At 39.2% G+C, this 23,115-nt stretch overlaps 1 protein-coding gene across 11 annotated transcripts in view; it reads left to right on the top strand.

Annotated features, from left to right (window-relative positions):
* The first annotated feature begins 10,062 nt into the window (after positions 1–10,062).
* Positions 10,063–23,115, top strand: part of LOC111139808 (HECT, UBA and WWE domain containing 1, E3 ubiquitin protein ligase) — a 166,528-nt gene continuing 153,475 nt past the window's right edge. For 8 of the 11 annotated variants that reach the window (XM_022492210.1, XM_022492220.1, XM_022492221.1 and 5 more), the window contains exons 1-2: positions 10,102–10,182; positions 13,540–13,674. The gene's annotated coding sequence lies outside the window, so the exon portion shown is untranslated. Of the gene's footprint in view, positions 10,183–10,283; positions 10,419–13,539; positions 13,675–23,115 lie in introns of those variants that run through there. The other 3 variants (XM_022492219.1, XM_022492213.1, XM_022492211.1) reach the window with 3 other exon arrangements.

Here is a 23,115-nt window from a genome sequence, read left to right as displayed (position 1 = left end):
AAAAGAAAACACATACATTTCCAATAGTAGAAACCATAAAAATCACATTATTGGACCACAGTGCAATATAACTAACTTGCTACTAACTTCTAACCACAAAAAAACAGAAAAAAAAGGTTGAGTCACTTCAAAAATCAAATAACACTTCTAAATAACTCATGGTCAAAGAACAAATCAAAACCAAAATTACAGACTAGAAATTAATGAGAATGAAAGCACTGTATATTGAGGTCAAATACAGAAAAAATATAATATTAAATGCTTTTTGAAATAAATAAGAAAGACTGAAAATGAATAAACCACACATATCATGTAAACCATTACACAGAAAGCAGCAAAATAAACTTTAGAGAACTAGAGGAATATGTTAATAAGTACAAAAGCTAAAAATAATTATATGCAGAGAGGGGGTAAAATGGTAGAATAGGAAAATAAATCCAAGAGTTGGTTCTTCAAAAATATCAACAAAACAGAGAAACCTCTATAGTCTAGTTAAAAGAGAAAGAAATGCATCAAAAAATAAGACTATTTGATTGATGGGTAGATAGAAGATAAAGCAAATGTATTAAAACATCAATGGTAACATCTATGTTATGGGTATGCAGGTTTTTACGGTAAAATTCTTTCAACTTCTCTGTATGTTTGAAAACGTTCATGATAAAATAGATAAAAATCTATTATCACCCAGAACATCAGTTTGAGGAACATTCTTTTTTTTTTTAAAGATTTTATTTATTTATTTGACAGACAGAGATCACAAGCAGGCAGAGAGGCAGGCAGAGAGAGGAGGAAGCAGGCTCCCCACCGAGCAGAGAGCCCTATGCAGGGCTCGATCCCAGAACCCTGGGATCACTACCCGAGCTGAAGGCAGAGGCTTTAACCCACTGAGCCACCCAGGCGCCCCCAGTTTGAGGAACATTCTATTAGAAGTTTCATTAAAACCAGAAAAAACAACAAAGATGCCTGCTGTTACTGCTATATTTAACATTTTTCTAGAAATTTAGTAATATATAATATGTCAAGTAAATGCATATAGGAATTATGAATATTATACAGGGGGGAAATCATTATTTGCAGATGATATCATGATCTACCTAGAAAACCAAAGAGAGTGAAAGTAAAAACCATTAGAACTGATAAGGAAATTAAGCAGGGTGACCAGTTAAAAAAGTTATCCTATTATACCCCCAAAATATTAAAGGGCTACTTCCAAATAGAGGTGATAGAAGAAATGCGTGAAAGGTGTCTTTCATATTTTGCTCCATGTTCAATACTTCTGTGATATTTGAATCTTTTACAACCAGAATGATTCATGTAGTTGTTTGAAAAAGGGAAAGTAAATCTATGGTAGGCCAAATCCAAAAAGCCCCCTTCCCCAGATTTCCCGCCCTAATTTCCAGACTGTGAATGTGATCATACCTATGATTATGCTATATTACCTAGCAAAAGGGATTTTGCAGATTAAAATCCCCTTTAAAATAGGCAGATGATTCTGGATTATCCCAATGGCCTTAATCTAATCACACAAACCTTTTAAAAGCAGAGAGTTTTCTCAGGTTAGTGGCAGAAGAGAAAGGCAGAGAGATTCTAAGCAAAAGAAGGATTCAGCCTGCCACTGCAGGCTTGAAGATGGAAAGGGTTAAGTAAGGAGAAGAAAGTGTGGGTGACCTCTAGAAGCTGGGAGCATGGAGATTTCACTCCTACAATATAGCAAGGAACTAAATCGTGACAATAGTTTAAATGAATATGGAAATGGATTCTTCCCCAGAGCCTCCAGATAAAAGCCAAGTCTGGGGACACCTTGATTTTGGTATTGTACAGACCTAAGCAAGAACTCAGTTAAACCCACCAAGACTTCTGACATACAGAACTGTAAGACAATAAGGTATTGTTTTAAACTGGTTAATTTGTGATCTGTTGTGGAAAAATAGAAAATACAAAATACTTGGGGCGCCTGGGTGGCTCAGTTGGTTAAGCGGCTGCCTTCAGCTCAGGTCATGGTCCCAGAGTCTTGGGATCGAGTCCTGTGTGGAGCTCCTTGCTCAGCAAGGAGCCTGCTTCTCCCTCTGCCTGCTGCTCCCTCTGCTTGTGCTATAAATAGATAAATAAGTGTGCAAATGAATAGATAAAATCTTTTAAAAAATACAAAATACTTTACATCCATTAAACATTGAGATATGTAGCCTATCAAATTTTCAAAAGTTTAAAACCCTTTAATGACCCAGTCATGGATAGAAAAATGACTCACCCATACTTCCAAAGGATATGTAAACTGGTAAAATCTTTCCTAAAGTACACTGGGCCCCTAAAATGTGGATGTGCTTTGTCTTTTTGAAATTTATTGCAGTTGGATAATCATAGTGGTGAACAAAGATGTTTTCTGAATATCCTTTACAGAACTGCTTATAACACTGGGCAATTAGAAACAACATGACTTTTTCCTGATTTGTGAAAGATTAGTTGACCATAGAGTTGAGGGTCCATTTCTGGAGTCTCTATTTTGTTTCACTGATCTATGCATTTGTTTTTTTGCCAATACCATGCTGTCTTGGTGATCAATGTACTATATGGTGGTTAACTGAACATAAGAAAAAATGAAAGAAAGAAATGACATGATTATACAGCAATAGAAGACTGGTTTGTCAAATATAATATCCTACACCCACTTGAAGAAATAAAGTTATGCAAGCAAAATCCCAATAGAAATTCTTATAGAACTTTACAAGCTAATTTTCAAATTCATCTGGGAAAGAAAATGCACAAGAATAGTCAAGAGATTTGTGGGGAAAAAAAGAGAGAAGGGCTTACCCTAGCAGATATGAAATAATAATGTAAAGCTCAAGTGTTTAAAAATATGTGGTATTGATGCTGGTATGGATTTTAGGACTATTGAACTGGTGATTTATGTCCAAACCCATATACATACTTAGGAATTTCATTTTTAATATAGGGAAAGAATGATCTGTTGAATAAATGTTTAAGTCCTAATGAAAAATACTAATAAGTAATTGGTATTATAAGGGAATAATAGTCATCTATTAAGCATAATATTGTAAAATATTTAACAACTTAGAAAAATGTCTACAAAAAAATTCTAGAAAATTAAAGAGCCAAACATAAACAATTCTAAAATATCACGAGGAAATACAGAACAATGTTCCTAATCTTGGAGTAGAAAGGCCTTCTTACGCAAATTCAAAATGCAAAAGCCATAAAAGAAATAATTGGTAAATCTGAATACATCAACATTTAAAACAATCTATACCCCATGAGCAAAATTTAAAAATAAGCAGAAGTCTGCAAAACATCTCCTACACATGTAACAAAGACTTATATCCAGACTACATAATTCAATAACAAGAAGCCAAACAAGCCAATTCAAAAACAGATAAAAGATATGAACAGGCAAGTCACAAAAAAACACAAGCAATAGCCAACAAACATATGAAACTGTCCCTTAACCTCACTAACAACCAGGGAAATGCAAATGATGAGACATTTTTCACCCATCACATTGGCAAACTATTCAAACAATTGGTTAATCTGTTTTGTTTCTTAAATTCCACATATGAGTGAAATCCTACGGTATTTATCTTTCTCCAACTGACTTATTTCACTCAGCGTAATGCCCTCTAGTTCCATCCATGTCATTGCAAATGGCAAGATTTCATTCTTTTTGATGGCTGAGTAATCTTCCTCTGTGTGTGTGTGTCTATGTGTGTGTACCATGAACATAGGGGAAGGGAAGGAAAAATAAAATAAGATAAAAACAGAGAGGGAGGCAAACCAGAGGAGACTTTCAACTATTAGAAACAAACTGAGGGGTGCCTGGGTGGCTCAGTCGATTAAGCATGTGCCTTTGGCTTGGGTCATGATCCTGGGTTCCTGGGATTGAGTCCTGCATGGACTCCTTGCTCAGTGGGGGGCCTGTGTCTCCCTCTCCCTCTAATGCTCCCCCTGCTTGTGCTCTCTCTCTCTCTGTCAAATAAATAAATTCTTAAAAAAAAAAAGGAAACAGACTGAGTGTTGCTGAAGGAGAGGGAGGTGAGGGACTGGGGTAATTGGGTGATGGGCATTAAGGAGGGCACTTGATGTAATGACCACTGGGTGTTATATGCAACTGATGAATCACTAAATTCTACCCCTGAAACTAATAATGCACTATATGTTACATAAATTGAATTTAAATAAGAAATTTTAAAAAACAATTGATTGATAGTGCGGATAAAATTTAGGAAGATGGCTTTTTTTTTTTTTAGATTTTATTTATTTATTTGACAGAGATCACAAGTAGGCAGAGAGGCAGGCAGAGAAAGAGGAGGAAGCAGGCTCCCCAGCGAGCAGAGAGCCTGATACGATACGGGGCTCAATCCCAGGACCCCGGTATCATGACCTGAGCCAAAGGCAGAGGCTTTAACCCACTGAGCCACCCAGGCGCCCCAAGGGAGATGGTTATTCTTATTCACTGCTGGTGAAGGTATAAACTGAATCATTCTACAAGACAGTTTGGCATTAAATATTGAAATTTCTTTCTTTGAGCTACCCATTTCATTTTTCCATATTTGTCTTACAGAAATATTTTAGCATATGCACAAAAAATGTACAAGGGGGGCACCTGGGTGGCTCAGTGGGTTAAAGCCTCTGCCTTTGGCTCAGGTCATGATCCCAGGGTCCTGGGATCGAGCCCCACATAGGGCTCTCTGCTCAGCAGGGAGCCTGCTTCCTCATCTCTCTGACTGCCTCTCTGCCTACTTGTAATCTCTGTCTATCAAATAAATAAATTTTAAAAAAATGTACAAGGATTTTCACTGCAGCACTGTTAATAGTAAGAAAAAAGAGCACTCTAATAGTAAAAGATTGAAAACAATATATATTTATCAATAGGTGGCTATAGCAAGAGTTAACTATAGTATACTCAGTCAATGGAATACTATACAGTACATAAAACAAATGACATAGATTTATAGATACTGACATGGAAAGATCTTCAAGCATGGAAAGAGAATAAAGCAATTAATAGAACAGCACATAAAATAGGATGCCCTTTATATCTTTAAAAAGTAAACAACACAAAATGTTATGTATTTCTATATGAGTGTGTGAATGTAAGAGGAATTTTAAATGCATCTGTGGTAAGTGTTTTTGCAAAAATGTACTCATTTGTGTGTAATTAGGAAAACCTTTTTAAAATGAAAAAAGAAGAAAAACAAAACATCTTAAAGAAAGGAATGTTTCATGTTGCCATTAAAATGATGTTAAAAAATGTTATAGACAAATATTTAATTACATGGCAAATATTTACGAGGTTAGATAAGATTTTTGTTTAAAACTATAAATACTGGGGCACCTGGGTGGCTCAGTCGTTAAGCGTCTGCCTTCGGCTCAGGTCATGATCCCAGGATTCTGGGATCGAGCCCCGCATCAGGCTCCCGGCTTGGTGGGAAGCCTGCTTCTCCCTCTCTCACTCCCCCTGCTTGTGTTCCCTCTCTCGCTGTGTCTCTCTGTCAAATAAATAAATACAATATTAAAAAACAAACAAACTATAAATACTATATAATGCATTAGAAAAGGCATTATTAGTGTTTCTAAGTGGTGGGATTACAAGTTTTTTATCTTTTGGTATTTTCCTTATGCTTTCATATATTTTCTGAATATTCTACAATAAGAAATAGAAGTGTGTGTGTGTGTGTGTGTGTGTGTGTGTGTGCGCGCGCGCGCGCGCGCGCGCGCGTGTGTCTGTAGGGGGATGTTGGTTGGAATTAAGACTATAAAAGGAGTGGAATTGGCAAGTAAACTGAAGACTCCTACAGATTGAAATTATAATGAAGATTGTGGGGTATGTGGGATTTTAGAATTAGGAGTTGAAAAACTAGACATCATGGGGCCTAGGAATTAACAGTAGAAATGTAGGGGTTAGGACTAGGTATAGAGACAATAGATTATTAGAACTAATGCAGATGCTGTGAGAGATTAGAATTAGAGTCAAAGGGCTTACTAAATTAAAAAGTTTTTTTTTTGAAGATTTTATTTATTTGTCAGAGAGAGAGCACAAGCAGGGGGAGCAGCAGGCAGAGCAGGCAGAGGGAGAAGCAGGCTCTGGGCTGAGCAGGGAGCCGGATGCGGGGCGCGATCCCAGCCCCTGGGATCATGACCTGAGCAGAAGGCAAACCCTTAATCAACTGAGCCACCCAGGTGTCCCTAAAAAGTTTTTTGAAGACTGTAATAGCACTATTGGTGAAGATATTAGAATATCCAAATAAACTGGAATTTTTATATATTTCTGATGGGACTGAATATTGTTACAACTATTCTGGAAAACCTGTCATGTACTTTTTTGGGAGGAATGACATTTTGACCCTATCTTTTCCATTTCTACGAATTTCTTGAGAGACATCTTAGAAATATGCATATGTGTATTTACATCAAAGTTCATGTCTCTATTTCTTTTAATAAAAAAAAGTCCTAAACATGGGATCTTGGTTAAATAATTAACATTAATGGAGTAACAGTCACCGATTAAAAATAGCACTGTAAAAATACGGATCAATCTCTCTCAAAAGGGGCCTCCATAAAGCCGAGCTCATACACAAAATTTTTGTGTAAATATATATTTGGCGGGCAGTGGATCCATTCATCAGATACTCATTTCGGGGCATGAACCACCGTTCTGTAAGGTTAGAATTAAAACTGGAATTACAGTTTTTATTTCTTCTACGTCTCAAGAGTATTTTGGAAGTGCTTTTGTGTATATACTTAAAAACACTGAGTTAATACATGCTTTTCTGAAAAAACAAAACAAAACAAAAAACCAAACTCAAACCTTACCGAAAGTTGCAATTCAAAGCTCCCCTCTCCTCTCACCCTCGAACCTCATTCTGCAACACAGATGAAACATGGTTAATAGAGGTATCTCCTATAAAATTCTTTTTATTCCTATGCATTCACAGGTGCAAATCCTCTATAAACTCTGCCAATCGCACTACCACCCCAAATAATACCAAGAAGAACAATAAAGAGAATGTTTATTGAGAGCTTACTATGTGCCTGGAGTAAGTGTTCTAAGGGTTTGCCGGGGGGATTCACTGTAGTGGGCGTCCCCGTCGTCTCCAGCCCTCCGCACCGTGTCCCTGCTTGCCCTCTTGCCCCCTATTCTTCACAAGGCAGCTGGAGAGATTAATTTTTAAACGTAAATCAAATCAAATCACGTCACCCTTCAGTGGCTCCCTTCGTGCCACGAATCAAATCCAATTCCTTAGCGACCCTACTATCCTCTACCGGTTGGGTTTGTTGGACCGCGAAGAGCTCAGGCGCAGTCCCCTAAAGGGGACTCTGCTACACCGCGGAGGGAGTGCCCTCTGGAGGGGCAGGGGCGGGGCTTCTCAAGCGAGGGGGTGGAGCCTCAGATCGGGTGTGGGGAGAGCCGGAGGGGTAGGTTTTCCGCGGAGGGCGAGCGAGGGGAGCAGGGCTGAAGCGGGGCTGAAGCAGGGCCGCGAACCCGGCACGCTTCTGCGGGCCCCGCGGAGCTACTGCCACCGAGGTGAGCGTCTTCCCCCGGGTTGGGGGGCGCGCTCTGCTCACGAGGCCGTTCTCTGCTCCTTGCGGAGGGTTGTTCCCACGGGACCCTGCGCGGAGTGGCGGAGGTGGCGGCCTTGGGGAGCCAGCCAGAGAGGCTGGTGAAGGGGCCCGGTGGCCTGCCCCAACCCTCCCTCAACCCCGCCTTCTCTCCCCTCCCCCAGGCCTCAGCCGGCGCCAGCAGAAAGCTAGCTGCATCTTCAGGGGCAGCCGGGCAGCGGCAGGCAGCGCGGCGGGAGAGCGTCTGACAGTGCTGACAGTGGGGATGCGAGGTACCGGCATTAGTCGTGGCCAAGTGGCCCTAGAGAGGGAGTAGAGGCCGGGCCTTCGGCGTTTCTCTCACAGGCTCTCGGAAGGCGGCCTCAGAGGAGGGGGAAGGTGAGGGGCCGGCAGGCAGGCTTCGCGGGTAACTACTAGGTGTTGTATATGTATGTTTTGGTATCTAAATGGTACTACACACACACACACACACACACACGCACATTCATTTCGACTAATTGCTTTATAAAAACTTAATATGTCTTGTAGATCTTCCTATATCAGGGAATCTAAATTTATCTCATTTGTAAACAGCTGCATTGTACGATTGTACTACAGTTTATTTAACCATTTCCCGATTGATGTACATTAGCTTGTTTCCCTTTGAAGGGGGGAGGGGGCTATTACAAGCAATGCTATAATGAATGGGTTTGTATATATACGTTTCATGCACATGTATGAGTATTTCCGTAGGAGAAATTCTTAGAAGAGTAATCGCTACTCAAAGTGTATATGCATTTGGAATTTTGATAGATTTGTCCAAATTGCCTTCGCAAAAGGCTATACTGTTTTACACTCTCCAATGTTGTGCAACATTGCCCATTTTTCCACAGTTGTGCCAACATGAATAATTATCAATCTTTGTAATTTGGGCCAATTTGGAGCGCAAAAAATGGTATGTCATTGTTTTCATTTGCATTTTTCTGATTACCAGTGAAATTGAACATACTTTTTATTTGTCGGATTACAAAAGTAGGCAAATATCAAATATCTATAAGCGATAAGCATTTCAAAAATTTAATATAATAACCCCATTCGCAGTAGCAAGAAAAATGAAAAACAAAAACCCTAGAAGTAAACTACAAAACTTTATTGAGATATATAATAAAAGAATGTTTGCATACACGGAGAAGGGATACCATGCTTCTTGATAAAAAGGCTCAATTTTGTAGTGATGCCCATTTTTCCTATGTCGATTTATACAATTGATGGAATGTCAATAAATATGCCAAGTTTTTGGAACTTAATGTGATTCTAAAGTTCATCCAGAAAAAAAGATGGCTAAGAATAACCGAGAAAATATTTTAAAAGATAAGATGGGGGTATTTGTACTACCATCCATTAAAATGCACTCCAAAGGAACAATATTTAAATGAGAATGGACAGAACAATGCATTAGAATAGAAAAGCCCACAAATCGAGCCAGATTGGATCCAAGATTTATTGGAGAAACATTGTTGGCTAGACGTGGAAAAACTGCCATATTAAAAACTGCAAGCACGCACCCCCCCCCCCCAGCTTGAATTTTCCTCTGAGGGCAGACTCCTTTGTTTGGCGAAAACCACTTTATGATCTTTTGATTATGCCAAGGTAAAGCGTCCGGAGTTAAAAATTAGTGGCTTTAGTGCTGGAACTAACGATATGAGCATTTCGTTACGTTAAGATGGATTCAGGTTAGCCTGCAGTGCGGCGAGGGAAAGAGTCAGGATATTATGTCTTAAAAAAAATTTTCCCCGATCTAATGGGCCAAAAATGTTATGTCATTGTTTTCATTTGCATTTGCGAGCTTTTTGTGAGACTGAACGTCTTTTATGTGTTAGTCCAGGATAATATGTGATTACTGGAGGCAGGTAACAATGGGGGACCCATTGCTCCTCTTCCAGAATGGAGTTTGGCTAATTGGTACAGCTCTGCCCGGAAGCGTGAGAATAAACAGGTTGACTTTTTAAATTTTCCTCAAGCACTAGGCTCTAGACACCTTAGATCGGGGGCGGAGGCAGTTTTCAGGACATGGCCGAGATTTGGCGCTGAGCTGTGTCATCGCGAGGTTTGGCAGCCAGCTCCGCAGTGGGTCGGAAACCTCGTGGTAGGCGAGATCCCTGCAGGACGGGAGGTTCCTCCCTTCCCCCGAAAAACTCCCAGTCATTTTCATTGAAACCCCGCCTCTCTCCTTTTTAGGAGCGTGCGCTAGGTCTCGCGAGATCTCGTGTTTCCTAAAGGCGAGGCGCGGGCGGCATCCTGCGGTGAATTCGAAGGTCTCGCAGAGACTAAAGCGTAATATCGCGATAGTTTTCTCGGCGCATGCGGGAGCCGGCAGCGGCAGGTTGGCTCCGCCCCTCAGTGCTTCGTGAGGTTGTGCGTCATTTGCTTTTCGCTTCGCGTAGGGTGAGAGCGGATCCGTAGCGACTTCGGCTTTGGTGGGAGGAGGGGTCTGGGAAGGGCTGGGCTCAGGCTTTTCCCGTCCGGTAAGAGGTTCTCGCGGGATCGCGCGGAGGCGGCCGTGGTTCAGCTACGGACTGCAGCAGCCGCGGAGGCGGCAGCAGCGTCTTCGGCTCGTGCTGTTCTTAGCCGGTGAGTTCTCGCGCGAGCGGGGTTACGTCCTCGTGGGATCCGTTGGAGGTGGCGGAGGTAGCTTGGGGTAGGGGGGGGCAGTGACTAGGGTCGGTCCGCCTGCTGTTAAGATGGCGGCGGAAGCTGATGTCTGTCCGGCCAGGACCGGAGACTGAGGTGTTGGCTATCCGCGTTTGTGACGCTTCCCAAGCACCCGACGTTAAGGAGGTGACTGTTGGCGAAACACCGAGGTGCTGGTAAGCCGAACCTGAGGCAAAGACCACGCCGTCTCTGTGCGAGGCGACACCATTTCCCGGGCCTCCGTCGCGTGTGGGCCCGCCTTTGCCCCACCAATCGGTCAACGCCTCCGTTGTTGCCACCGCAGTGGGCGGGTTGGGAAGGGTGGGGGGCGGGAGTCCTGGAGTGAGTTAGAGAGTGGGGCTGGGGGTTAGATTGGGCGGTGGGGGAAAGGGGACCAATCAGTGACGACTGGTTGTCTCCCTACTACCTTTTTTCAGGCCTGCCTCTGTTCTCCGCCCCTTCCGCGGCCCAAATGAATCTCCTAATTTTTCTTGAGTTGAGGTGGGCTCCAGTTTTCCAACTGCTTTGGTCTTTTAACTAAGATTTGGGGGTCACGCTTCGGTGTCTCTGACGTACTCCTCCCCCTTTCCCCCTAATTCTGACCTCATCCACATGGATATTTAATGCTCGTATTTAATAAGAGGAGACAAAGCTTTTCACTGTCACCCCCTCCCCAGCCCTACTAAGGAAGAGCTTAGTCTAAGCCCCTTAACCAGGACTGTCTCCCTCTTCTATTGGTCCCCTTGACGCAAGACTTGAGTAGAGCCTTTCACGTTCCGTGCATTTACTCCATCTTTGTGGATGGAATTATATGGTAGCCTTCCATTTCCTCGGGTCTTCATGCTTGTATGACCCTGATTCGAGTACAGGACTGATTTCTGCAACTTTGCAGACTGCTCGACCACTCTTAGATGGAACAGTGAATGGGTTGGTGGCTGGATGATTGCAGACCTCTTGTTCTTGGGGGCTCGTAGCCTTCCCTTCCTCATAACACCCCTCCTCAAAAAAAAAAAAAAAGTAAAGAAAAGGCTGTAGAAGATAATCCTCCAGTAAACCAACTTTTTGTCCTTCTCTGTCCCCTGCCATCCCTCTTTGCAAGCTCGGGAACCTCCCCTTTTCCCTGCCTTGCTCTGAGTTCTTGAGTCCTCTAGGTCTGTGAACCTCTGTCTTTGCTACTAACCATCTCTTAACATGCGTCTCATTTAATTATCTTCCCACCCCCGTGTTCTTTTTTCAAGAGTTGAATCCGCTAGAGAGAAGATACCCTCCTGTCAGGCTCCACTACATTTCCCCTCCTCCATGTGCTAGAAAATAAAATAGCTTTGATTATCTTCTGACCCTCAATCATTGCCCTGTTCTACTTTTTTCTCTTCCCTTCCCCCATTCCACCATTACTATAGATGATTCCCTATCATTTGTTTTCTTTGTAGATTGCATGTCGGCATTGTTTTCTGTTAACCCCAATGTTGAGTAGATTGAGGAGACCTCAACATTCTCCATTCAAGGGAGGCACCCTGGTATGGTGGAAATAACTGTGCTTTGTGTTCACGTCGAACTTTGTGACTTTGGGCAAATTTTCAGATTCTCAGTTTTTTCATCTGTATAATAGTAACACTTAGAGTTACTAGAATTCGACAATTTGTAAAGTGCCCAGCTTATGGTAGGCACACAATAAATTGTGGTTACTTTTTCTAGGTGTGAGAATAGGTTGGAAGACTGATCTGTGTCATATGATAGTTTTATGATCTGGAAAAGAATAAGATTTTGTATTCCTCTAATTGTACGTTTTCGGTATATTTCTAGGCCAGCCCTGTCATTTTTGTAGTTTTTTCCTACTCATGGGCCAAATTATTTATTTCCCGTGGTTCTTGGTGTTTGATTGTGATTTCCACCTGTCTTAATCTACTAGTCTAGGAATTTCAGTGCAAAGTCACTAGCTTGAAATAACCACTGGCCATAAGGTTCCTGTCAAGAACCACACCCAGGTGTTCTGCCTTTTAGAAGGAATGCCTCATCCCTTGCCTAGTCTCTCTTTCCACTGCTTCAAAAAGAGTTTGTTCTGTTATTCACTCAAAGATGAAATTTGTTGCTGTGCTTTTCACAGTAATCAAGGGAACTTCTGCCGGCTAGTTTTCAAGTGTTCATACTGCTTTTTCCCAGCTTCCTTTCTTTGGTTCCTCAGATCAGTGTGGGGATCTGCTATTTGGCTATACCTGCACAGGGTAATTCTTATCTGAGAGAATTTAGGAAAGTTCTTTGGAATACCAAGCTTATTTCCCATAATGAATTACTACCAGTTCTTTAATGCACTACCTCCTGTTGTGTTTTGCCATTTTATATTTTCTAGCATTCTTTTTAAATAGAAGTGAGTGTATTCAATTTGGAGGTAGTTTTTCTTACTGTTAATATTTTGATTAGACCAATATTAAACTGAACACTTTTATCTATTACTCTTACCTTGGCCAGGTGATGGGGCTTGAAATAGGAATATGATGGTGAAAAGTTTATGTAGGATTAAAGATCTACCATGGGAAACCATCTGGTAATTAACTATGTAGACACTAGTTTTGAGCTTTAGGGTTTGCTTTGTTCAATTTGAAGTGCTTTGGAGGTAATAGAATATTCCCTTTTTCATTGGAGGACAGGAGATCGCTTTCTGTTTTGAGATACTGCCTTGGAGTTTTTTACAGTGGGTCAAGCAATGAATCAGTAATTAACTAAACCTTAATTTGATTCTTGTCATTCAGGACTAGAATAAATCTGGAAATAAATAAATAAATAAATCTAGGTGTGACCTAAAAGGTTTAATTTATTCTAGTAGATCTCTAAGGAGAGAGAGAGGAAGGAGTGGCAATAGTAGTCAAAAGCTTTGTCTAAGCTTCAGTGGTAAAGTTCAACCTGAGTTTCCCAGGTGTTTATCAGTTGTCTCCCAGTATGCCCAAAAAGCATGTGTGAAGGTGAAGAGTAGTTTTTATGAGTGCAGATTTTTTTCCACAAGAAAATAATAAATTTAACATTGCCTTAGTATCAGTTTATAGTGAGGATATAAAATTGTAATTACTATCCCCTATCATTTCATTTGGGTTGAGGACTGAGTTGAGTTTTCAGGGGTGTTGGCTGTTGGTTCTGAATTCTTGTTACTGCTTAAAGCAGGTCCTTAAAAATAAAAATTGATATGTGTGGGCTATTGCTTAAGAAATAATAACTGTGATCATGTTTGAACATTAATATAATGGTTAACTCCCCTACACCCTAATAAATGTGTTATCTCTTTCCCCCCACCCTTTTTTTTTGTAGGTCCTCCAGTAGTCTGACCTGAGTGGGTTAGTACTCCAGAGGAACTAGCAGACCAACTTGGTCAGAAGGTTCAGGAAGCTGTTGGAGAAGTTTGGGATTTCCCACCAGGATGAGTATGATTGGCTGTGATTTTAGGTTAGTTTTTGTAGATCTTTGGGTAGTATTTGTATTTTACTTCATGGAATGGAGGTGGGGGGTATATATTTCCATTCTGTAATTGAGCTACTTTGGTTTCTTTGATTGTTTGGATCTGATGTGGCATTGGCTGCTTCTCTTGTTATTGTTTAAATGAAGTCCATCTGTGTGTGATTTTTAAATCACTTAAAGCTCCATTCAAAAAAATAAAGTTGTAAGATACTTTGTCTAATCAATTCTTTATCAAAGAGTTATAAAAAATCAAACATACAGAAATCAGGTAGTATAATGATCCCCCTGTGTATCTATCACCAGTTTTAACAGTTACCAGCTTGTAGCCATTCTGCTTCATCTGTACTTCTACCTACTGTCCCCATCTATTATTTTGAAATAAATCCCTGCTGTCATATTTTTACTTGCAAAATATTTACATGCCTGAAAGAGAAGGGCTCTTTTAACATAACCTCAAAAACCATTATCACAACTCGAAAAATTAACAGTGATTTTTGAAGATATCAAATATGAAGCTAATGTTCATATTTTAGTTTGAATTAGGGTCCAAAGAAAATCCATTTATCACAAAGGTGGAGATGTATATTTCTTAAATCTACTTTAATCTGCAGGCTCTCTACCTTTTTTCCTTCTGATTTTTTGAAGAAATTGTTGTGCAACTTCCCTCACATTTGGTGATTGTATCCCAGCAGTGGTATCTAACACGTTCTTAGTAAGTTAAAGACCTTGGAGGACCCCCATTATAATGGAACAAAAGCAGTAATCCCCTGTATCCTAGTTGGAGTTGATACTGCTGGCCTAGGCACTATCCCAAAATAACTAGTCATGGATTCCCTTTTCTGTGGCAGAGTCTGATTTAATTGATACCTGACCTTGGTTCCATATCTTGACCCTGCTTACTGCTCTACATGAAAAGTAGGCCTCCTTATGGAAGAAGCTAATGTTTCCTAGATAATGACCTAAGTGTGCCTTTGGGATTTTTCATGGTTTCAATTTCCTTAGGTGGTTTAGTTATTTTTTATACTATCTTACAATGTTGCTTTTTTATTCTTTTGATGTTGGTATCTCCGCTGCTCTGACCCATAACTTCTAAGCTGTTAAGCCTTAGTGATGAGTTCTTTGGCTATGATAATAGTTTTTGAAATGGCAGTACTAACCAGTTTTTGAGAGCTTCTGCTTGCATCCTGATTTTCAGCTATTAATATGCAAACATAGTTTTTCTGTTGTTAGTTTTCATTTTATTTCTTTTGGAAATGGTGATCGACAGCACAAAGTCCTTTAAACTGTTCATTTCTTTCCAGGTGTAGAATTGGTTATTTTGGAATCTACTGTGTGTCCCTTGCATAGTCAAAACCTGGGGATGGAAGTTGGACATAAGCACAAATATGGGCAGAGAAAGGCCACTTGAGCCTACCTTTAAAATGAGAGTGATTCCAAGATGAAGGGCAGAGAGGGTAGAGATCATGAATGAAAGCTTTTGAGGTATTTAGATAAAAATATGATTTTGAATCACCAGTGCTATGGATCATGAGTTCAGGCTTTTCAGTTCTTTATTCATTATGGAGAAATCAGATCGCTAGTTGAAAAGTGACTGTTTAAAGAAGTGATTTCTTGGGGATTCCAGTGAAGTCCATTCATTTAACAAAAAAAATTTTCAGTGTGTTGGATATCATGGGTAGATATTTACTCCTGTCTTCGGTTTTCTGTAGTTATTAGAAGTTTGAACAAGGTCACTTACACCTTCTAATCCAGAGTTTTGAATCTGGGATAACTAGATTTTTGGAACAGAGTTTTATGCAGTAGGCATTTCAATATTTGAATTGTTTCCAGGGTTCTTAATAGCTACAAGTTTATAATGGAAATGCTGTTGGTTTTTTCTCTTTTGTTGTGTTTTCAGCCATGGGTTCAAAGTATTGTTGAAATACCAAACTTGGTTGCTTTGAAAATGTTTGCCCTTCACATTCCGGGTTACCTTTCCTGCTGTTAAATTGTTAAAATTTGCTGTGTAGCCATAACCATATTGGGCTGCTTTACAGTGGTCTCACTATCTATAAGGTTGATAGTCCCAAGTGCTTGGGCTCTGGGTGTTTTGCTGTATTGTTCTCTGACTTGTTTCCTCAATGACTGGTTACCAGATGTTTATATGTTAATGTCAGGGATAATTCAGCTCAGAAGATTCTTTGGAAGCTCTCTCATTTGATGTGTCATAGGGGTTGAGTTGCTAAAACTTGATGTACTTGTTAACCAGCTTGGTCTTCTGGTTATAGAAATGTTTTCAGATAGTGTGAAAGAGTGGCTCTCTGTGACTAAAACAACTGTAGGTTTTGTTTTGGCTGTTAATATTGAACATTTTCACATTTTAGTGCCCTTAAAAAGTTTTTAATCATTTGGCTTTAAAAATTACAGTGGTGACCTGGATTGATCCCAGGATGTGATTTTATAGAAAGTTGGGATTTGTTTTAGGTTCTTAATGAATATTATAAGATCAGTATTGTAGATGATTCAGCCTGGATTGCTGATTGGACTAGAGGAATATGAAAGTTCTTTTTCAACCCCTAGATTCTGACTGTACAGTGACTAAAAGGGACTAGGAGTAGGGAGATTCAAATTATTCTGGAATGACCTTGTAGTATAATCATTTAGATTTTAAAGATTGGTAAATGTGAACATAACTGCCGTGAATTTATGTGCCATCTTTAGCATAATCCAGATTTTAAATCCTTATAATTAGATATCTGAGATAATTGCTCTGGAAATACTGGGATATATTGTATCTGATGGCTGCTTATGTTTTGGAATGCTTTTGGGAGATTGCTTTTTTTTTTAAGATTTTATTTATTTATTTGACAGAGATCACAAGCTGGCAGAGAGAGAGGAGGAAGCAGGCTCCCTGCTGAGCAGAGCGCCCGATGCGGGGGCTCTATCCCAGGATTCTGGGATCATGGCCTGAGCCGAAGGCAGAGGCTTTAACCCACTGAGCCACCCAGGCACCCCTGGAAGATTGCTTTTTTAATGATAACATTATTTGCTGTGATTATTGGCCTGTGTTTTTAGTGAGACATATTTCTCCTGGTCTTTGCATTTTTTTCTTCCACTAATTCTTCATTATTGCATTCTGCCAGTTGAGTTCTTGTGGGTGGAAAGATCTTTCAGCATAGTGATTAAGAACGTGGACTCTGGAACCAGACTCTCTAGGTTCAAGTTCTGACTTCATTTTTTACCATTTGCCATATTGCGCAAATTATTTAACCTCTGTGCCACAGTTCTTAATCTGTAAAATGCTAATAGTATTACCTGCTTCATAGGGTTTTGGAGTTTAGCTGAGTTAATGCATATAAAGTGCTTAGAACAGTAGCTCTGAAACTTTTGGGAATGTCAGAATCACCTAGAAGGCTTGCTCAAACAGATTGCTGAGCTCCAACCCCAGAGCTTCCTATCCTATAGGTCTGGGAGGGGCCTGAGAATTTGCATTTCCAGCAAGTTCCTAGGAGATGCAGATGTTGATGGTCAGGGAATCAGTTGGAATAGAACAATGCTTTGAACTTTTTTTTTTTCCTGGACTGTTTTCTCAGTCCCTGAGTTAAACACTTCACTTTCCAGTGCTGTTTAGTACTGCTTTGAGATATAAGCAGTTTTGAAATCCCTTGTTGCATTGGTTCTCAAAATGTGGTCCCCAGATCGACAGCAGCAGCAGCAGCATCTGGGAACTTGTCAGAAGTGTAAATTCTTGGGCTCCACCCCAGGCTTTATTTTAAACATGTGTCTTGGCTTAACAGGGGTGTCTTAGACTTTTTAAAAACAGTTTTATTGAGATACAATTCTCATGCCATACGATTTGCCCACTTGAAGCATACATTGATTTTTGATGTGTTCACAGTTGTACAACCATTACCACATCATTTTTAAAACATTTTCATCACCCCTAAAGGAAATCCAGTTCCCATTAATAGTGACTCCCTTTCTCTCTCCCAACCACCCCAGCCTTTGGCAACCACTAATTACTTTATATTTCTATGATTTGCCTAGTCTGGGCATCTCATACAAATAGAATCATACCATACATAAGCAGCTTTAATGTGAATATAGTGTTTTCCTTTTATTGTAACAAATAGAATACAGATAAGGGAAACCACCCATAAACAAGTTTATAGTTTAATAAATTAAGGCAAACACTTTTGTTACCATTACCCTACTCAAGAAATAGGACTTTGCCTGTTAAACCATAAGTCTTTCCATGTGCTCATCCCAGTCACAGCATCTTCCCTCTCCAGAAAGTGTCTACTCTTCTGACTTTATAGTAATCTCTTGTATTGTTCTGGTTTTATCATCCAAGTGTGCACCCCTGAACAGTATAATTTGCTTTGTCTGCTTTTTAAAACTTGATGTATTTTAAATACCTGTAACTTCCGTTTCTTTCTTTCTTTTCCTTATACTATATCTGTTGAATAACTTAGGCCGTTTGACCTGTGGAGTTTCCCATAGACTGAATTTGCTTATCGCATACTCAGTACAGTTATTACATGTTTGTCTGTCCTCTGTATTTCCTGCAAATTTACAGTGGATCCAGAGGCTTTTATAAATTCAGGTTCATGTCCTTTGGCAAGAATTGGCGGTGGTGTGTTTATGCACAACATTCATTAAGTTGTAGTGACGTCTTGTATTTTTTTTATATTAACAGCCATTTCTACCTAAAGCTTGGATGGATTAGTTTATTGGAAATATGAAAATGGTGATGTTCTAGCTCTGTCATTTTGTTTTTGTGTATTAGGTGGAATAATTTTATAAGGTTACTCAGTGATATAGTTTGTACAAGAAGGGTAGGATAAATGCTGGATTTTTAATTTTTTTTCTGGCCACTTAATAGTTCTGTCACATTGGGCAAGTTAACCCATCCGTTGTCTCATCTGGGGAAAATGCTTTATTTGTGGGGTTATTGGGGTTAAGTGGAGAAATTTAGGTTGTTAGTATACTCTATGTGGTCAGCAGATGGTCATTTCTTTAACAAACTATTTCACCTAACCCCTTCAACAGCTCAGAGATGGGCAGTCACGGTGATAAAATGATGGCCAGTTAGCAAAGCCTCTCTGGACCCTTCAGCTCTGTGTTGGGATCATCAGTGGTGGGGAAGAAAGGGGTTTATACTTTGGTCATTTTGGGGCGGCCTTTGTCTGGCCCAAGATAAGTGGGTGTCACCAGAGTAGTTTTTCTCTTTGCCAAGCATTAGGAGTCATGTTCATACCCTCTAAAGGGTCGTATCTACTTCTGTGGTGATGTGTAATACATTGGTTGCCTTGATCTCCTTACATCTACATAGCCCCCCTACTGTTCAACTTTGTTCTGTTCAAGGTTCTGCTGTAACCTTAGTAACCTTAACCCATAATGAGTCTTCCTAATAGTCATCAGTATCACCCCTGTTAATATACTTGAGTAGCACCGTATCTAGCAGATTAGAAAAGAGGTAAATATTATCCCTTTTAACAGTTTATATATTATCAGAAGTATAACACATGGCACATAGTGCTCAGTAAATTTTAAAGCCATTTTTAAAAAATTAATATGTCTTTTTCCCTCACATCTTAAGCTCTTTTTAGTTCAGTAACCATTTACTGAGTGTTCTTAAGTTCAGGGAGCTATGGACATAAAATGAATGAGAGTTGGTTTCTTCACTTGAGAAACTCATAGTCCATTTAAGGACTGAGATAATGTTTAAAGTTCCTTAGCATTTTCCTTTATGTTGTCACTTTTCCACTCCTTTGTCCATGTGTGATGTAACCTGTCTGTTGTTTTTCAAAGCTCTCCTTAGCTCTGTATCCCCAGCCTTTGAGATTGCTGATCTGTGTGAAAGCCTGCAGTTGTCTTCTATGAATAGAGGGTAATAATCAAGAAAAACCTTTGGGCCAAGGTCGGATTTCAAAGTGGCACGTGTGGTTGACACTACAATATCGGTTTATGGTCTTCAGATGGACCTATAAACTGATTTTCAGTCTCTATCCTATTGCTTTAACTGTCTTCCTTTCGTCCTCTCCCTCCCCCATCATCATTCCCCAAGATGTTTGCTACATAAAGATAGAGGGTCCTGTACCCAATTAGTGATTTATAAAGTATGTAAAGAGACAGCTGAACTTCTTATAAACTAGGATTTGTGTGTGCCTCATATTTCATTCTCACCTATGAAATGGTAATCAAAAAGCCTACTTCATATGTTGCTGTGAGCATTAAAGTGAGATGATATATTACTTAAAATGTTTAAATTATACAGTATACTACAAAGTTATGGCCGTTGTAATTTATGTAAAATAAGTACTTAATAGCTATGTTACTTGGGGCAAATTATTTCATCACTGAGCTAGTTTCCTCATCCTTTAAATGAAGGTGATGATAACTCATTCTCTCAACAAATATTTGAGGACATACTCAATAATGCCAGATACTGGAAATTCCAAGATAAGCAACTAGGGAGTGGAGGGTAGCATGGTCTACTAGGGGAGGGAGACTTGTAAATCATAGTCAAAGGGATTAGTACAATGAGGAGGAGTGAACAAAATGTGCAATAGAATTTATAGGAGGGCTTCTGTGAATGTAACCCAGAATTTTGTCGGGCTTAAACAAGATACATGAAAAGTACATCATGATCTGAAAAAATGCTTTCTAAAAATGAAGTTAGTTAATGTATCCCAAATGAATCAGTAGCCTCAACCAGTATTTCATTTCTTAACAAGACTTGTGCTTTAGGTGTGTTTATTTCTTTAAGCTGGATTTTATGAGTTCCTCTAGGGTGTTATGTGCTCCTATAATAGGGTATCCTGAAAGTGCTACTTGCATCTGAAAGGCTTTTTTTCACCCAGTTTTATAATTTTCTAGTTTCTGTTGCTGAATTAATTTAGGAAAAACTAGAAAATGTGTTCTTATTTTGGGAAAAGATTCCTACTCCCACAAAAATATTCAGTCATCATTAACATTTTGGTTGGTGTGTTCCTGTCTTAATGATAAGAGTAACATTTTAAAAATAAAAGCAGTAGAAAATTAAGGACAGGCTTTTCCCAGAATAGGAACTAAAACTGTCTGGTAACAAGAAAAGATACTCAAACTAAATACTAGAAATGCAAATTAAAATGAGATTATTTTTTAACCATTAGATTGGAAAAATTAATTAGGTACAGGTTATGGCAAAAATACAGGGAAGAGTATGGTCTTAGAATACTGCCCACAAGTGGTTTAAGTTAATACAGCTATTTATGTGAAGATATTTGGCAAGCTGTAAGATAGTATGTACTATATGGTGCTATTTATATATTAAAAACTAGGGTAAACTGATTTTTTGGAAGGAGTGGTCAAGAGGAACTTTTGCTTTTTCTGTAATTGCATTTCTTTTTCTGAGAAACTTAAAATACACTAAAGAATACAGAGAATAATAAAACAAAACCCTTAGCCTACCCCCCTCTCCTCATGAACTGATAACTTTAACATTTATTTTTGCCTCCAGTCTTTTAGTGGAGGGGGTATGATATGAGGGGAAATTCTTAAGTACTTTAACTCGGTATTCCCCTTCCCACTGCAATCTTTACCATGAATTGCTTGAATTTTCATATTGTGAGAATGGTATAAATTACTCATGTAAGTAGAAATTTAAAAACTGTGATGTTCACACAGCAATTTATTACTTGTGTGGAATTGTTTACATACTTATTTAGTTTGTAAAATCATTTAATAAGAATGCTTTGGGAGTGGGCCTTTAGTCATTTGTTCATTTTATTGTAGTTCTCGTTTGAAAATGTTTTCCTGACTTTATTCTTAAGTAATGTTTCTCAGGATTATAGCAGTATATATGGTTTATTGTTGAAAACATACACAAATAAGCACAGAAATCTCCTGCCATTCAGATAAATACTGTTAGTATGCTGGTACACAATATATTCTTCCAAGGCTTTTCTTTATCCCTGTGTAGCATAAGCATACTTTCTCTCCCCAAAACTTTACTCTTTAAAAAGGTAATTCATAACCTTCCCTCCAACTTTTTATTGTGAAAATTTTCAAACATAAAAATGCTGAAAGAATAGCACATTGAGCATCGGTATATTACTGTCTATATCCAATAATAGTTAAAATTTGCCATATTTGATTTATGTGTACATATATGTGTTTAATTTTTCTGAAGCATATGAAGTAACAGTGACATTTCATCTTTAAAAAAAGTGACATTTCATCCTTAAGTCCTTCAGCCTGCATGTCTTAATAAGGACCTACAATATCTACAATACTGTTTATCACACCTAGGAAATTTGTTTTTTACCTTAATATCTAAATAGCTAGTCCGTAGTCACATTTCCTCAGTTGTCCCTAAATTGTCTTTTTTTTAAAGCTGTTTCTCCAAACCAATATAAAAATGGTATTTTTAAATTGTTGTTACCACTTTATTGATCTCTGTTCTCTGTCATAATGTATTATGACAACATAATACTTCTCATGGCTGTATTATTTTCTGTGGTGTACATGATTTATCATTTATTAACCAGTTTCCTATTTTCAGACCTATAAGTCCTAGTTTTCCATGATTTTTAAAGAATGCTTCGTAACACACAGTAGGCCACTTGGTAAGTAAGTATTGAATAAAGGAAAGAAGCTTAAGAACATCTGAAAGACGTCTTTGTGACATTATGTTTACTTCCTTAAGAAATTTCTAGAACTGGAATGCAAAAATATAAAAGGCTTTGAATACTTATTATCAAATTGCCCTTTACAAGGACTGTTCTACATTATTCACAATGGTGAGTTTAGTGTATAATCCATGTTGATTTACAGTATGATAGCATCTCAGGGTAAGCCTTGATACATTAGTGTTAGAGAAGAGCTTAAACCTGGACAGATCCAGTATCATTGCTATAGGTGTCTCTCTCCTTACATCTATATCTACTGCTGTATTTTGTAGGGGCTGGCTTGACTCTTCCAACCTATGGTGCCTTGTAGTCTTTTGACCTAATCTGGGGCTCCATTTCCCTCCTACTCACATTTCCTTGAGTGTCTTGGCAAGACCATCCTTAAGAGTATAATCCAGAGGGATGTAGATATCACTTGAAGACAACCTTTTACATAGATCTTACATAGATTTTTGCTTTTTAAAAGTAAAGTCAGACTGCCTACGTAGTTAATTCAAATCTCTACCTCTAGCAAAACAAATGACCAGTGGCTTTAAAATGGCACTCTTCTCCATGTCCAGCATAAGAGCTGAATGAGTCTGGGGACGCCTGGGTGGCTCAGTTGGTTAAGCGGCTGCCTTCGGCTCAGGTCATGATCCCAGCATCCTGGGACCGAGTCCCACATCGGGCTCCTTGCTCATCAGGGAGCCTGCTTCTCCCTCTGCCTCTGCCTGCCATTCTGTCTGCCTGTGCTTGCTCTCTTTCCCTCTCTCTCTCTGACAAATAAATAAATAAA

The sequence above is a fragment of the Enhydra lutris genome, unplaced genomic scaffold, assembly GCF_002288905.1.
Source record: "Enhydra lutris kenyoni isolate GAN:26980312 unplaced genomic scaffold, ASM228890v2 scaffoldscaffold119, whole genome shotgun sequence".
In the NCBI taxonomy this organism is placed as follows: domain Eukaryota; kingdom Metazoa; phylum Chordata; class Mammalia; order Carnivora; family Mustelidae; genus Enhydra; species Enhydra lutris.
This window is presented reverse-complemented; position numbering and strand designations above follow the sequence as displayed.